The sequence below is a fragment of the Onychomys torridus genome, chromosome 12 (genome assembly GCF_903995425.1).
Source record: "Onychomys torridus chromosome 12, mOncTor1.1, whole genome shotgun sequence".
NCBI classification, from domain to species: Eukaryota; Metazoa; Chordata; class Mammalia; order Rodentia; family Cricetidae; genus Onychomys; species Onychomys torridus.
The window spans coordinates 30,545,725-30,564,816 of record NC_050454.1 but is presented as its reverse complement, the minus strand read 5'-3'; positions in this window follow the sequence as shown (position 1 = coordinate 30,564,816).

Here is a 19,092-nt window from a genome sequence, read left to right as displayed (position 1 = left end):
ATCAGCTCTCCTTTGAAGATAGTTCCATGTCAGCTTGGATGTCCATCTTTCATGGCTTGAAGAATCTAATATTGCTTTAACCTCATTACTGTATCTCTGGATCAGAAGGCAGAAAAATGTGCCTCAAATATTTTCTATGCCCAGCTCCAAACTGTTATGTACCTACCTAGTGAATGATGACAGGTACACCACAGATGATTGCCTGATCATTTGCTGTTCACGAACATAGGCAACAGTACACGTGGGGACTGGACAAAGGGTAAAATTATCCAAGTCATGAAAAAGACATATAATTAATTGAAAATATCTGTTTTGCTAAACAAAATAAAAGAGTGAGCACTAAAATAATGTTGTGTTCATGATTTTCAAAGAAAACAAGTATTAGTGACATACTTTCAAGTCAGCTTGCCATGAGATAAAATATTCTAATGACATTTTAACAGAAAGGAAAATGAAAATTCATTTTTATAAAAATATTGTAATGAGAATAGAAACCCAAGAATGTTTTGCTTTTGGATTTTGTCTCTTCCAAAAGAGAAAAGCAAACAAGAAGGGCAAAGAAAGGGAAAGGTTCTATGTCGAACCCAGGGCTCAATGTTAGGCTCCAAACATGTCCAACCAACTGACAAACAGCTGACTAGGTCGTTTGAGAATCATTTGACCCCAACACACTTGAAATTAAACCTGTCCCTCCCTAGAAAGTATGTTTTTGTACTGAGCTGCGACTCAGGGATTTTTGTGGCCAGAATTCAATTGTTTACACACTAAACCTGGGGACTGTCTTTAAATCCCATTTATTTGGTTCATCAATTAAACACAAAGCTATTCCCATTTGATGATTCCAATTACCTCCTTCTCTCTTGTCTGCTATTTCCTTAGCCTAGGGATCTAGCATGCCTCATTTGAAATGCTTCAACAGCCTCTGCTCTTAGCCAACCAAATACAAACCAAACCATAATACAAACCAAAGATCATGCTAAAACAGATTTTCTTATCTTGTTGCTTTCTTGAGTAAATCACTTTGGCATTCATGTTAACTGCTCATTCTCATTGCTTTTTAATTTGTATTAAAAAGCCAAGTGATCTTCGCAGAAAGTTTCCATACTTCTCATACTATGCGCTAATTTGGTTCACAGGACCTGATTCTTTCCTACATAACTGACCTGCTTGTTAGAAGCATTTCCAGCCCATCCCCCTGCTTCTTCAGTTCATGATTCCTATACAACTAACTGCTTTCTTCACTGGTATTCTTTTTTCTTTTGGAGCTTAACAGACATAGCATTATCCCTAGTTACAACTGCAATATTGAATGCATTGTTTAATTAATAATAAAGTAACTTCCTAGCATATTAGACCCCAGCAAAGGCAGCATTATCACTATCTATTTATGAATGCATAGATATTGTCTAGTTAACTGAATACATTGAATAGTTGAATAATGTATGAAAAATGCATTCGCAAGAGAATTAGCTATATATTTATGTATATTTATAGATATGTGTGTGAATGTGTGTGTGTATATATATATGTATATATATATATATATATATCAGACACATACACAAATATGTATATAAAGGGATAAATATAGGTAAGCAGGCATATAGTTATCAGATTAACAATAATGATAATAATAATGACAATTCATCTTGGCAATGAAGCAGAAAATGGGTGTTGGTATGTATTATGGTGAATCATCTCTTATCTTTAGATTAAGTAATTTAGCAATGCATATAAAAATAAAAAATTCTATTTACATCAGTAGGTTTAGTTTTGCAAATAAATCATGTAGTCATTAAAGTTCTACTATATAAGAAACCATGTCTAAAAATTTCATAAAACAGTGTCTATAAAAATAGAAATTATAATAATAATAAATTAAAAATAACTAATTTTAGAAATAAACTTGTGTTCACCATTAAGTCAACTATTGAGTTATTTTTGCATAAATGTGTAGCACTATATAATAATGACAAGACAAAGAATGTTACAGATGTGACTGTTACAAGATATATTATAAATAGGTAAAACAAGTTGATTTGAAGAAAGGAACTAATAATAATAATTAACTGTACATATAAGTTATACATCCATATTAAAAATATGTAAGTATAACTATTAGCATTAGTTATCATAGAGGACATTGAGAGGGTTACAGAAGGAACAATAAATTCATCCTTATACATCTCTATCACTTGATTTGTGACACTCTATTAAGAAGAATATATATATTTAAATAATATAAAAAGAATCCTCGCTCACCAACCATCCTGTGTGGCACCAGTGACCACCAGAGTCATAAGCCCCCCTGCAGTGATTGGGAAGTGGTAAGGCCCTGATCCCCAGACTGGACAGCGCAGTTCTCTAGCCCCTAGGCCCTGAAGGCACATACTGTACTCCTCACCCCAGCCATTGCAGCCCCTGAGACAGGGCAGCAACCTCCTCCCCTGACTGCTCATGAACCATCTCCTGTAGTATAAGCGACCACCAGAGCCATAGGTCTCTCCACGCACCTATTGGGAAGAGGTAAGTAAGGTCCTGATCCTGCACGTCCTACACTAATTGGGAAGAAGAGCAATCACAAGAGCCACAGGCCCCACCTGTACCAATTGAAGGAAGGGCAATAAGGAGCTCCACCAGTACAGATTAAAGGAAGAAATGAGTAGATGGCAGTGTAAGAACACAAAAACAACATAAAGAGCAATATGGTACCACCAAAAAAACCTAGTGATCCTATAACAGCAAGACCTGAACATACCAAAGCAGATGATCCAGAAGAAAATGACCATAAAAACAACTTTATGAAGATGATAGAGGCCCTAAAGGAGGAAATGAAAAATTTCCTTAAAGAAATGGAGAAAAAGACAAACAAAAAGTTGGAGCAAATCAAGAAATCCCATAAAGAAACCCAAGAGTGAAAAAAATCAAACAGGCAAAGGAAATAGTTGAAGACTTGAAAATTGAAATAGAGGCAGTTAAAAAAAATACAAACTGAGGGAATTCAGGAAAAGTAAAATCTGAGTAAATTGAATAGGAACTACAGAGGCAAGCATAATCAACAGTATACAAGAGATGGAAGAGAGAATCTCAGGAGTTGAGGATATGATAGAGGAATAGATTCATTGGTCAAAGAAAATTATAAATCCAGCAAATTTTTAACACAAAGCATCCAGGAAATTTGGGACATCATGAAAAGACCAAACTTAAGAATAATAAGGATAGAAGAAGGAGAAGAATTCCAGCACAAAGGCACAGAAAATATATTCAACAAAATCACAGAAGAAAATTTTCACAACCTAAAAGAAGACTTGCATATAAAGGTACAAGAAACTTACAGAATACAAAATAGACTGGACCACAAAAAATGACCCCTTGCCACATAATAGTAAAAAAACAGAATAAAGAAAGAATATTAAGAGCAGCAAAGTAAAAGGTCAAGTAACATAATGGCAATCTATCAGAATTACACCCGACTTCTCAATGGAAACTCTGAAAGCAAGAAGGTCCTGGAAAGACATTCTGCAGATACTGAGAAAACATGGATGCCAGCCCAGACTACAATACCCAGAAAAACTTTCAATGATAATAGATGGAGAAAACAAGATATTCCATGACAAAACCAAATTTAAACACTACATATCCACAAATCCATCCCTACAGAAAATACTAGATGGAAAACTTCAACCCAAGGAAGTTAGCTGCAATGATCAAAACACAGGCAATAGATAACCTCACACTAGCAAATCCCAAAGAAAGGAAACATACACACACACACACACACACACACACACACACATGCACACGCACACACACACACACACACACACACACACACACACACACACACACTACCACCACCACCACCAAAAATAAAAATAACAAGAGTTAACAATCATTGGTCATTAATATCCCTAAATATCAATAGACTCAATTTGCCTATAAAAAGACAGGCTAATAGAATGGTTACAAAAACAGGATCCATCCTTCTGCCATATACAAAAAACACACCTCAACCACAAAGACAGATATTACCTCAGAGCAAAGAATTTTCAATCAAATGGACCTAAGAAACAAGGTGGTATAGCTATCCTAATATCAAACAAAATAGATATCAAACTAAAATTAATCAAAAGACATGGAGAAGAACATTTCATATTCATCACAGGAAAAACCCATCAAGATGAAGTGTCAGTTCTGAACATTTATGCACCAAATACAAGGGCACCTACATTTGTAAAAGAAACATTACTAAAGCTTAAATCACATATCAAACTCCACACACTAATAGTGGGAGACTTCAACACCCCCCTCTCAGCACTGGACAGGTCTACTAGACAGAAAATTAACAGAAAAATAAGGGAACTAACAATGGTTATAATTCAAATGGACTTAACAGACATCTATAGAACAATTCACCCAAACACAAAGAATATACTTTCTTCTTAGTACCTCATGGAACCTTCTCCAAAATTGGCCACATACTCAGTAACAAAACAAATCTCAACAAATACAAAAAAAAAAAAAATGGAATAACCCCCTAAATCTTATTGGATCACCATGGAATAAAGTTAGAATTTAACAACAACACAAATTGCAGATAGCCTACAAACTTGTGGTAACTGAACAATGCTCAATTGAATCATCACTGGTTCAAGAAAGAAGTAAAGAAGTAAATTAAAGACTTCCTAGAATTCAATGAAAATAAGTGTACAATGTACCCAAACCTATGGGACACTATGAGAGTGGAGCTAAGAGGTGAGTTCATAGCACTAAGAGCCTATATGAAGAAGTTGGAGAAATCCAACACTAGCAACTTAACAGCACACCTGAAAGCACTAGAACAAAAAGAAGGAAACTCACCTAGGAGTGGATAACAGGAAATAATCAAATTGAGGGCTGAAATCAATAAAATAGAAACAAAAAGAACAGTACAAAGAATCAATGAAAGAATGAGTTGGTTCTTTGAAAAAATCAACAGGATAGACAAACCTTTATCCAACCTAGCCAAAAGGCAGAGAAAGAATGTCTAAATTAACAAAAACAGAAATGAAAAGGGGGACATAATAACAGACACAGAGGAAATCCAGAGAATCATTAGGTCATACTTCAAAAACATGTATAACACAAAATTGGAAAATGTAAAGGAATGGATAATTTTCTGGGTAGATATCACATACCAAAATTAAATTAAGATCTGATAAAAAAAATTTAAGTAGACCTATAACCTCTAACCAAATAGAAGCAGTCATCAAAAGTTCCCCAACCAAAAAGAACCCAGGGAGAGATGGTTTCAGTGCAAAATTCTACCAGAACTTCAAATAAGAGCTAATACCAATACTCCTGAAATTGTTCCAAACAATAGAAACAGAGGAATATTGTCAAACTATTTTTAAGAGACTACAGCTGCCCTGGTACCCAAACCACATAAAGACCCAACTAGGAAAGAGAATTACAGACCAATGTCCCTCATGAACATTGATGCAAAAATACTCAATAAAATACTAGGATAACGAACCAAGAACACATCAGAAAAAAGCATGCACCATGATCAAGTAGGCTTCATCCAGAGATACAGGGATGGTTCAACATATGAAAATTTGTCAATGTCTTCCACCATATAAACAAATTGAAAGAAAAAAAAACAAATGATTTCATTAGATGCAGAAAAAGTCTTTGACAAAATCCAATACCCATTCATGATAAACGTCTTGGAGAGATCAGGAATACAGGGAACATACCTAAACATAATAAAGGCAATATACAGCAAGCCAACAGCCAACATCAAACTAAATGGTGAGAAACTCAAAGCGATTCCACTAAAATTAGGAACAAGACAAGGATGTCCATTCTCTCCATACCTATTTAATATAGTACTCAAAGTTATAGCTAGAGCAACAAGACAACAAGAGATCAAGGGGACTCAAGGTGGAAAGGAAGAAGTGAAAGGAAAAACTTTCAGTATTTGAAGATGACAGGATAGTATATATAAGTGATCCCAAAAATTCTACCAGAGAACTCCTCTAGCTGATAAACTCCTTCAGTAATGTGGTAGGATACAAGATTAACTCAAAAACATCAGTAGCCCTGCTATATACAAATGACAAACGGGCTGAGAAAGAAATCAGAGAAACATCAGCATTTACAATAGCCACAAATAATATAAAATACCTTGGGGTAACCCTAAGGTAACTCTAAGCAAGTGAAGGACCTGTATGATAAGAACTTTAAGTCTCTGAAGAAAAAAAAAAATGAAGTAGTCAGAAAATGGAAATATTTCCCATGCTCTTTGATAGGTAAGATCAACATGGTAAAAATGGCAATCTTACCAAGAGCAATCTACAGATGCAAAGCAATCCCCATCAAAATCCCAACACAATACTTCATGGAACTTGAAATAATAATACTCAACTTCATATAAAAACAAAAAAACTCAGGATAGCCAAAAAAAAAAAAATACTATACAATAAAGATACTTCTGGAGGCACCACCATCCCTGACTTCAAGCTCTACTACAGAGCTATAATAACGAAGAGATCTTGGTATTGGCATAAAAACAGATATGTTGATAAATGGAATCAAATCAAAGACCCTAACATTAATTCACACACCTACAAACAACTGATTTTTTACAAAGAAGCCAAAATTATACAACGGAAAAGAGAAAGCATTTTCAACAAATGCAAATAGATCCTTATCTATCACCCTGCACAAAACTCAAGTCAAAATAGATGAAATACCTCAACATAAATCCAGTTACACTGAACCTCATAGAAGAGAAAGTGGGAAGTACCCTTGAATGCATTGGCACAGGACACCACTTCCTAAATATAACACAAGTAGCATGGACACTGAGAGCAACAATTAATAAATGGGACCTCCTGAAACTGAGAAGCTTCTGTAAGGTGAAGAAGATGGTCAATAAGACAAAACAACAGCCTACAGAATGGGAAAAGATCTTTACCAACCCTACATCTGACAGAGGGCTGATCTCCAAAATATACAAAGAACACAAGAAAATAGACATCAAAGTATCAAATAATCCTATTTAAAAATGGAGTGCATATCTAAAAAGAGAATTCACAGAAGAATCTCAAATGGCTGAAGACATTTAAGGAAGTGTTAAACACCCTTAGTCATCAGGGAAATGCAAATCAAAAAAACCCTCTGAGATACGATCTTATGCCATCAGAAACTGAAAAACGGATAAAGAAAAGGTGATGCATTTACACAATGGGGTATTACAAAGCAGGGGAAAAAACAATGTTATCATGAAATTTGTAGTCAAATGGATAGAACTAGAAAGAATCATTTTGAGTGAGGTAACCAAGACCCAGAAAGACAGACCCGGTAGTTACTTACTCAAGTGAATATTAGATGGAAAGCAAAGGATAACCAGGCTGCAACCCACAACCTCAGAGAAATTGTGTAGAGGACACTGAGGGGGAAATGCATGGATTGCCCCAGGAAGAGTAAAGGTTTAAGATCTCCATAGTAAACTGGGAGGGGGAATAGAGGGGAGGGGATGGGCAGTGGGAACATGAGGGTTTGAGATGGCTGAGTTGAAGGAGAAAAGGAGAGGGAGAGCAATGAAAGAGATATCTAGACAGTGAACCATTAAGGGGTTGGGGAGAAATCTAGAGCTAAGGAAATCTGCAGGAACCCACAAGGATGTCCCCAGCTAAGACTCATAGCAGTGGTGGACAGGGTGCTTGAACTGGCCTTATCCTGTACTCAGATTTATGTCTACCCTAATTGTCATCATAGAACCTGCATCTAGTGACTGATGGAAGCAGGTGCACAGGCCCACAGCCAACCACTTGGCCAAGCTACTAGAGTTCAGGTGAAGAGAAAAAGGAGGAATTGTGGGAAAAGTGGAGCAATATCATGATGGGAAAAACCACAGAGATAAATGACTCAAGTTAGTGGGAGCTCAAAGATTCTTGACTGACAGCTGGGGAACATGCATTGGACCAAACTAGGCCCTCTGAATGTTGGTGACAGCTGTGTGGAATGTTTGTGGGTTCCGTGGTAATGAGTGAAAGATTTATCCAGGGTACACAAACATATTTATTAGAGCCTATTCCCCATGGTGCCAGACGAAGCCCCTCTCCCCTTTGTATGCCAGGCTTTGTTGACTACCTAACAGAGACCTTACCCTAAAGAGTAGGGGAGGAGAGGGGAGCAAGAAAAGGGGAGAGAGGAGGAACAGGGGTTGTTATGTAAAATGAAAAATGAATAAGTGAATAAATGAATAAATAAATAATTTTTATAAGAATCCTGAAATGTTACAGTACCACATATAACTTAAAAATTAGAGACACTGTAAAATGGTGAGATGTTTCATCTCTTTTTTAAAAAAATATTTTTTTTCATACAGATATTTGTGTTTTAATTTTACATATCAGCCATGGGTTCCCCTGAATTCCCCTCTCCCATCCCTGCCCCTGCCCCTGCCTTCCCTTCACTCCCTCCCCTCCCCCACATTCTAGTCTCCTCCAGGGCAAAGACTCCCCTGGGGATTCAGCTCAACCTGGTAGATTCAGTATAGGCAGGTACAGTCCCCTCCTTCCAGGCTGAGCAAAGTGTCCCTGTGTAAGGCCAAGGTTCCAAACAGCCAGCTCATGCACTAAGGACAGGTCTGGGTCCCTCAGACTGGGTGACTCCCAAACAGTTCAAGCTATTCAATTGTCTCACTTATCCAGAGGGCCTGATCCAGCTGGGGGCTCCACAGCTTTTGGTCCATAATTCATGTGTTTCCATTAGTTTGGCTATTTGTCCCTGTGCTTTTCCAATCATGGTCTCAACAATTCACACTCTTACAGTCCCTCCTCTTTATCAACAATTGGACTCCTGGAGCTCTTCCTGGGGCCTGGCTGAGGATCTCTGCATCCACTTCCATCAGTTATTGGATGAGAGTTCTAGCACCACAGTTAGGGTGCTTGGGCATCCTATCATCATACTAGGTCAGTTCAGGCATTCTCTCAACCATTGCCAGTAGTCTACAGTGGAGGTATCATTGTGGATTTCTGGAGACCGCTCTAGCACTTTGCTTCTTCCTGTTTTCATGTGGTCTTCATTTATCATGGTCTGTTATTTCTTTTTCTCCCTTTCTGTTCTTGATCCAGCTGGGATCTCCCAGTCCCCTAAGCTTTCTTTCCCTCAAATCTTGCCCTTCATTACTCCCACTATCATCCAGGTTGTTCATGTTGATCTCATCCATTTCTCTGTCATTGGGTGATCCCTGTGTCTTTTCTAGGGTCCCAATTTCTAGGTAGCCTCCCTGGAGTTGTATAGCAGTCTAGTCATCTTTGTTTTACATCTAGTATCCTCCTATGAGTGAGTACATACCATGTTTGTACTTCTGAGTCTGGGCTACCTCACTCAGGATGATTTTTTCTAGATCCTTCCATTTGCCTGCAAACCTCATGATGTCATTGTTTTTCTCTGCTGAGCAGTACTCCATTGTATATATGTACCATATTTTCTTTATCCATTCTTCAGTTGAAGGGCATCTAGGTTGTTTCCAGGTTGTGGTTATTACAAACAATGCTGATATGAACTTAGCTGAGCAAATGTCCTTGTGGTATGATTGAGCATTCATTGGGTATATGCCCAAGAGTGCTACGGCTGGGTCTTGTGGGAGATGGATTCCCAATTTTCAAAGGAAGTGCCATATTGATTTCCAAAGTGGCTGTACAAGCTTGCATTCCCACCAGCAGTGGAGGAGAGTTCCCCTTGCTCCACATTCTTTCCAGCATGAGCTGTCTTCTGTGTTTTTGATCTTAGACATTCTGACAGGTGTAAGGTGGTATTTCAGAGTCATTTTGATTTGCATTTCCTGGATAATTAGGGATGTTGATCAATTCCTTAATTGTCTTTCAGCCATTTGAACTTCCTCTGTGGAGAATTCTCTGTTTAGTTCTATAGCCCATTTCTTAATTGGACTGTTGGACATTTTGATGTCTAATTTCTTGAGTTCTTTATATATTCTGGATATCAGTCCTCTGTCAGATGTGGGGTTGGTGAATACCTTTTCCCATTCTGTAGGCTGTTGCTTTGTCTTGTTGACTATGTCCCTTGCTCTACAAAAGCTTCTCAGTTTCAGCAGGTCCCATTGATTGATTGTTTCTCTCAATGTCTGTGCTATTGATGTTATATTTAGAAAGTGATCTCAGGTGCCAATGCGTTCAAGACTACTTCCTGCTTTCTCTTCTATCAGGTTCAGAGTAACTGGATTTATGATGAGGTCTTTGATCCACTTGGACTTAAGTTTTGTGCATGGTGACAGATATGGATCTGTTTCCAGCCTTCTACACAGTGACATCCAGTTATGCCAGCACCATTTGTTGAAGATGTTTTCTTTTTTCCATTGTACAGTTTTGTACATTCATAGGTGTGTGGATTAATGTCAGGGTCTTCAATTCAATTCCATTGGTCCACATGTCGGTTTTTGTGCCCATACCAAGCTGTTTTTATTACTGTAGATCTATAGTAGAGCTTGAGGTCAGGCATTGTGATGCCTCCAGAGGTTGTTTTATTGTATAGGAGTCTTTTGCCTTCCTGGTTTTTTTTTTTTTTTCATATGAAGTTAAGGATTATTCTTTCCAGGTCTGTGAAAAATTGTGTTGGTATTTTGCTGCGGATTGCATTGAATCTGTAGATTGCTTTTGGTAAGATCGCCATTTTTACTATGTTAATCCTGCCTATCCATGAGCATGGGAGGTCTTTCCATTTTCTGACATCTTCTTCAATTTCTTTTTTCAGGGACTTAAAGTTCTTGTCATATATGTCTTTGACTTGCTTAGTTAGAGTAATCCCAAGGTATTTTATATCATTGTGTCTATTATAAAGGGTGATGTGTCTCTGATTTCCTTCTCAGCCTGTTTGTCTATTGTATATAGAAGGGCTACTGATATTTTTTAGTTGATCTTGTATCCTGCTATGTTGCTGAAGGTGTGGGGGCAGGTCATTGAGATTGTAGGGTCTGTGGGGGTCTTGGAGAAGGGGAATCTCCACTGAATGAACAGAAATTGGGGCCAAGTTGGGCAGGTCTTCCCAGGATGGCTGGTGCCCAGGGATGGGCAAGATGTTTCATCTCTTTTTATAGCAATCCAAACCAGATCTCTAAGACCCTCTATTCATTTATCATGATTTTGCTTCCATATTGATCCATAGAGCCTTTCACCTGATATGAAATTGTGCCTTCCACAGTCTGTCCCTTGATGTCTTGGAACCTCTTAGTTTGTCTTGATTAGTCTAGTTCAAAGCATGGTCTGCTCTGAATTTGGCTTGTGTTTGGCGTTTTTTCTCCATCATCCTCCATGCTCAGCTGACAGAGGGAAAACACATGTTTAATTTGCCGCTGGCTGCTTCTACAGGTTTGTTATTCCCAAGGGGGAAAAAAAGGAGTCAGGGAAGGAGGAAACAATGAAGGCACAGAGACCTACTAGAGTTTCATGGCATCTTGCTACAAGTCCATGTTCATCTTCTCATGTTTTATATGTTTGGTCAGCCCTCTTCCCTAACTGAAAACTTGAAATCTTAGCTCCAGTTTTCTTTTCTTTTTATTGTTGTTGTTGTTAGTTTTCTTTTTTTCCTATTTTTTTCTTACTTTCAAATAAAACCTAAAAACAATTTTTTTTGTTTTCATCCAACTCATGAAATCCTTCTTATAATTTTATATACAAAGTGGTATAAATCATTTCATACATTTTCTTTTTCAAAAATTTTTTAAATCTACCTCAACTAAGATGATTGAAAGTTTTGCTGGTTATATTAGTCTACATCTGACAGAGGACTGATATCCAGAATATATAAAGAACTCCAGAAATTAGACATCAAAATGCCCAACAGTCCAATTAAGAAATGGGCTATAGAACTAAACAGAGAATTCTCCACAGAGGAAGTTCAAATGGCTGAAAGACAATTAAGGAATTGATCAACATCCCTAATTATCCAGGAAATGCAAATCAAGATGACTCTGAAATACCACCTTACACCTGTCAGAATGCCTAAGATCAAAAACATAGAAGACAGCTTATGCTGGAGAGGATGTGGAGCAAGGGGAACTCTCCTCCACTGCTGGTGGGAATGCAAGCTTGTACAGCCACTTTGAAAATCAATATGGTGCTTCCTTAGAAAACTGGGAATCCATCTCCCCCAAGACCCAGCAATACCACTCTTGGGCATATACCCAAGGAATGCTCAATCATACCACAAGGGCATTTGCTCAGCTAAGTTCATATCAGCATTGTTTGTAATAACCACAACCTGGAAACAACCTAGATGCCCTTCAACTGAAGAATGGATAAAGAAAATATGGTACATATATACAATGGAATACTGCTCAGCAGAGAAAAACAATGACATCATGAGGTTTGCAGGCAAATGGAAGGATCTAGAAAAAATCATCCTGAGTGAGGTAGCCCAGACTCAGAAGTACAAACATGGTATGTACTCACTCATAGGAGGATACTAGATGTAAAACAAAGATGACTAGACTGCTACACAACTCCAGGGAGGCTACCTAGAAAACAGGACTCTAGAAAAGACACAGGGATCACCCAATGACAGGGAAATGGATGAGATCTCCATGAACAACCTGGATGATAGTGGGAGTAATGAAGGACAAGGTCTGAGGGAAAGAAAGCTTAGGGGACCAGGAGATCCCAGCTGGATCAAGAACAGAAAGGGAGAACAAGGAATAATAGACCATGATAAATGAAGACCACATGAAAACAGGAATAGGCCGAGTGCTAGAGAGGTCCCCAGAAATCCACAATGATACATCCTCTGTAGACTCCTGGCAATGGTCTAGAGAAAGCCTGATCTGACCTAGTCTGGTGATCAGATGGCCAAATACCCTAACTGTCATGCTAGAACTCTCATCCAATAACTGATGGAAGTGGATGCAGAGATCCTCAGCCAGGCCCTAGGTGGAGCTCCAGAAGTCCAATTGTTGATAAAGAGGAGGGACTGTAAGAGTGTGATTTGCTGAGACCAAGATTGGAAAATCACCAGGACAAATAGCCAAACAAAGGGAAGCACATGAATTATGAACCTAAGGCTGTTGAGCCCCCAGCTGGAGCAGGCCCTCTGGATAAGTGAGACAATTGAATAGCTTGAACTGTTTTGGAGGCACCCAGGCTGTGGAACCAGGACCTGTCCTTAGTGCATGAGCTCTCTGTTTGGAACTTTGGGCTTACACAGGGACACTTTGCTCTCCTGGAAAGAGGGGACTGGACCTGCCTGTACTGAATCCACCAGGTTTAAATGAATCCCCAGGGGAGTCTTGGTCCTGGATGAGATGGGAATGGAGGGGAGGGGCCAGGGGGAAAGTGCGGGCTGGGGCAGGGATGGTAGGAGGGAGGACAGGGGAACCCATGGCTGATATTCAAAATTAAAACACATATATAATAAATAACAAAAAAAATCTACCTCAACTAACCAATAGCATTACCAGAAATGTATCACCTCCAAAGTCACACACACACACACACACACACACACACACATACACACAAACAGATGCACACATATACAAGGCATTCTTACCTTTAAAGCTCACTCTACCATCTCCTATCACTAGAGCCTTCTTCTGATTTGGGAACTCCATCACTCACATCACCCACCATTCTTTTCTCTTCATTTAACTTTCCTTATTTAACAAGTCTACAAGGCCAATCTTTACAAAATTGGCTGCGAAAATACCTCCAATTTCCCATGTTATTTTCTTCTGTTTCACTGATAGGGGTGAAATTGCAGCCCTAGGTGATGTTCAGTTATCTTATTTCTACATACCTCTCTGCAGTCGATGAACAATACAACCATATGCTTCAACTACCTGAATTTTGCTTGGCCATCAGGGATAGTTACACAGAACTATTTTTACTGCTCAGCAATAATTTCAGACTGCTAATTCAATCATAATCTTCAGTTCTTAGGAGACAGTAAAGCAAAACTCAGCACTATGTAGTATCACCTCCATCCTAAAATTTTATTCTCCTTGGTTCCCTTGTCACGTACTGATATTCCCCTACTTCACTAATGTCTTCTTCTCAGTCTTCTTTTTCTGGACCCTCTTCACAGACTGTGATTCAACTTCTCAACTTTCAAATCTTGGTAATCCTCTTACTTTGGGCTCCTTTTCTTTGGGTTCTCAAACATTTTCACAGCTTCAGATAAAACTGAAATACAAGCAACTCCAACACACTTTCACTTAAAACATGAATATCAAATTTCTTACTTCTAGATCATTTGTCAATTCATTTGATGTTTACTAGTGAAAAAGTCTTCTATCTAATGTTCTTTTATCCGGGTATCCTTATGTGGTGATTTGAACATAATTGGCTACCCATAAGCTCATAGGAAGTGGCACTATTAGGATGTATGGCCTTGGTGGAGTAAGTATGGCCTTCTTGGTGGAAGTGTGTCACTAGGGGATGGGCTTTGAGATTTTATATGTGCTCAAGCCATGCCCATTGTGTCATACCACTTCCTGTTGCCTGTGAGTCAAGATGTAAGACTCTCAGCTCCTTCAGCAGCACTATGTCTACCTGCATGCCACCATGTCACACCTAGATAATGATGGGTTAAACCTCTGAAAACATAACTCAATCCAATTAAATGTTTGTCCTTTATAAGAATTGCCATGGCCATGGTGTTTCTTCAGAGCAATAGAAACCCTAGGACACATTGTATCAGTAAACAACAGTTGTATCTACCCTGTTGTTCACATAAAATACTGAAACATTATAGTGTCATCACAATTTTCCTCAACAATTCAACACTACTTCCAAATTATACCATGCTTCCAACTTACTGTAATAACTGGTACTATATTATATTCTCTATCTATCATCCTACAGAATTATGTGTATGTTCTTTCAAATATGCTTTTGTCATATGACCCACTAAAATAGCCAGATTTTATTTTCTCACTCATGTGCCTGGGTATGTGATTTTTTTTTCTAGTTAGTGAAATATGAGTTGATACATGTGGTTTAATGTACTTACATGATTAAACTTAGACTTTTGAACTTGTGCTCACTTTCCTTAAGAAGAACAATACAGCCGGGTAGTGGTGACACACACCTTTAATACCAGCACTCTGGAGGCAGAGACAGGCATATCTCAGTGAGTTCGAGGCCAGCCTGGTCTACACAGTGAGATCCAGGACAGGCACCAAAACTACACAGAGAAACCCTGTCTCAAAAACAAAACAAACAAACAAAAATCCACACACAGAAAACTTGCCAGTCCCACAAGAAAGAAGACATACATGGAACAGATATAGTACCAGTGTTCTAGTCAAGCCCTTAAGCCTCTCAGTTTCCCTGAGCAGGCTAAAAAGAAATGATTTTGGAGGTGGCTATTCCACAACTAAACTTCAGTAGATAGAGTATGCATCACATACTTCAGTCTCATGTAACAGTCTTTCATCTGGACTATTAAACAATAGTCACTCTGCAGCTACTCCCCAATGAGCAGCCAAAGCAGGTGTTTCAAACATCATCATCTTTAGCTACAGTTAGTGGTTGCCTACTGCACTGAACTGTAATCTAACCTGGTCAAATTGTGATAATCTATTACCAAGGAGGAAGTACAAATCACATCTTAAAGTGTTAAATAATTTTAGGTGGAAAAAAAAGCCTTTGTTTCTACTCACTAAAATCAACACAGGCATGTGCTCATTTCTCCTGGTTTTTGGTCAGGCAGAACTCTGCCTTTATTAGAACTGGCATGAGGTAGAAGCTCTATCCAGATCTGTCTCCTTTCTCTCATGGTCTAGATTTAATTTGCTGATCCAGAAGTCAGAACACACCTGGGGGTTCATTTTCTTATTATCATATGTGATTTCCCCATCATATCATAGGACACTATTTGCAATGTCAAATGTGTGTTTATTCACATGCTGTCTGTTGGTTTTCTTCTAAAATACTGACATTTTCACAAAAACATTGCCTGTATTTTAATCATCCTTAAGTCCAGCAAATCTACTCTGTGTTTGTGTTCAAGTTCCTGAGAGTATTTTGTCCTTATTGAGTTCTTGTAATTATATTCATTTCCAATTAAGAATGGGTGGTATTAACTAGGATAATAGCTAAAAGATGAACTTGCATGACATGTTGTTTTCTCAATGGTTAAATCATAGAATGATAATGAATAAGAAAGTATTTAAGTTCAGAACAAAAGTCTAATTCAATGTATTAAAACATAAATGAAACCTGCCTCAACTAAATGTACCAGGCTTTGCTGACACCCCATGGAAGGCCTTACCTTTTCAGAGGAGGGGATGGAGTGTGGGTTTGTCAGAGAGAAAGGCTGGGGAGGAATGGAGAGAGGGATGAGATGGTGATCTGTGGTTGGTATGTAAAATGAATAGAAAAATTCTTAATAAAATGTAAAATAAGTATAAAAATATAAATGAACCTAAATAAATGTTTTCCTAATCATATAAAAACAGTTCATATAAGTAACTTAAATTTAACATTTTATCAAGTAATTTAAGACATCTTGAAAGTATAAAAGTAATAGTAAACCTTTAATATATTCTAAAAAAAGAATAAGCATTGCTTAGAAGAATGTATTCTACAAGTCTATGATTTTCTATCCTGGACATGATTATCCTCTGCTACATGTTCCCTGGGGAAGCTAGTGATGGAAATGTACCAGTTGTGGCTTATTTGAAAGTTTATCTAGAAGTATTTCATGATTGGAGAAAATTAGCAGGGGAAATGCTTAGGCTAAATTATTAAGTGCCAGATGGTTCTTAGGAGGCCTGGCAAACACATTATAGATGTACTTGTGTGCATGATGTTGATTCAGATGTAGCCCATCCCAACTAAAACTGATTACTCTTTCACTATTATCAGCTCACAACACACATACAGGGATGTTATTGAACCTATTCCTAGACCAAGGGGAACTATACTGCAATCTCCTCTCCTCCAAGAATAACATACTGTGCAATTTATGGCCATAAGGATGAGTTACCTAAGGTCCATATGGTCACAAAAACCAGCAAGATATAATGGGAAGCACTGAACAGAAAACCAGAAGAAATTTTACTTTATTATTGTTTATATCTTTTTCCACTTCTATACCTTTAGTATTCTGAAGTCTCAATATTCATATTTAAAAAGATAAAGAATATGTCATTTATTTACATTTTAAGTGTCAATATTCTTATTAAAAAGATAAAGAATATATACTTTATTTACATTTTTATTTTAAAAAGACACTTACTGAGGTAAGAGTTCTAAAAAAAACACATTGCAAAGATTGCTCGTGCATTATTATGCAGAGTGAGTCTAGTTATCTCTTTGTCTCAGCTAGGTTGTGCTTCAGATAGGCTAACAGAATGAAAATAATAGAAAATACATACATTAAGAATCAATATTTTCTGAATTAACATAACTTTAACAGGACACACTAATATTTGTCACATCTAATAAGAGATAAGTGAGCTAAGAACTACTAGCCTGTGTGCATATGACATTTTTGAACTGATAATTAAAAATAAATTCACATTTCAAGATAAAAGTATATAAAGACATATTCTTGTGGATGATTTTTCTGTCACCTAGTGAGGTTTTCAGTTACTACCTCTAACAACACAACATTGAGTCCACACTAATACTTTCTCAACAGGGTTGCCAACCCGCAAATAATAACAGAGAGACTTATTATTAATTATGAAAACTCAGGCTTAGCTTAGGCTTGTTTCTAACTAGTTCTTCTAATTTAAATTAACCCACATTTTTAAATATATGTTCTTCCATGTGGCTTGTTACCCCAAATCCATACTTTTCATCCTGCTTCCTCCACTTCTGGCTGGTAAATCTGCCTTTCCTCTTCTCAGAGTTCTTTCTCTGCCCAGAATTCCTGCCTACACTCTTATGCCTAGCTCTTGGCCTTTCAGCTCTTTATTACACCAATCACAGCAATATATCTTCACACAGCATACCAATACTGCACTGCTGTGGGATGTTCAAATATGTCAAATGTGTTGCTCTGATTGGTTAAAATAAAACACTGATTGGCCAGTAGCCAGGCAGGAAGTATAGGTGGGACAAGCAGAAAAGAGAATTCTGGGAACAAGAAGGCTGAGGGGAGAGAGAGCTACCAGCCACCACTATGACAAGGGAGACATAAGGTACAGGTAAGCCATGAGCCACGTGGCAAGTTATAGATCAATAAAAATGGGTTAATTTAAGATAAAAGAAGTCGATAACAAGAAGCCTGCCATGACCATACAGTTTATCAGTAATATAAACATCTAAGTATTTTATACGTGGGTTGTGGGACCACTGGGCCTTGGTGGCACCTGGAGAGAACAGCTACACCACACAACAAGAGCCTTCAGAGAAATAAACTCAATAGGAAAATAATATATACATATGTGTGTAAGTGGAGAAAGTAGAAGAATAAGGGAGACATAAACTATTGGTGAAATTATTAAGGCTACTCCATGTAGTTAAAAGGGAGGTTTATTTTATAGGATAACCTTCAAATGAAGGGATAGGTTGCAGGGTGTGGGAAAGGGATGGCACAGTCCAGCAGTGTTCTCTGGAGAACTCTGCTTGGTCTACCTCCAGCGTCCAGGGTCCTGGAACCAAGAGCGGCCTCTTCTCTCGATCCTGGGTTTTCAGCATCCTCCCTCAGCCTTGCCTTGTGGGTGTGACCATTACCAAAGCCTCACTGGGGGTTGGAACTTCCAGGCCCATGCTGGAATGGCTACCCACTAGAATAAACTGTGATTGCCTCACATGATTATGAATATGAAATCCTGGAAATCCAAAGCTATAACTCAGTGAAAGTTTGATAGCCTAAAAACTAAAGGAGAATAGTTGTGTAAGTTCTGGTCTGAGTATGGAAACTCATAAACCTAGAGCCAGAGACAGTGTGCTTAGTCAGAAATTGGTACCAGGAGTAGGGGACATTTCTGTGATAGATCTAAACATATGTATTTATGTTTTTGTGTTGGACAGTTTTATGGGAGTGGTGGGGAATGATTTAACAATTTAGGGTAGACAAGCAGTTAAATAATGGGGTCAGAGGTTCACGGGCTATTTTAGTAGGAGCTTGGAA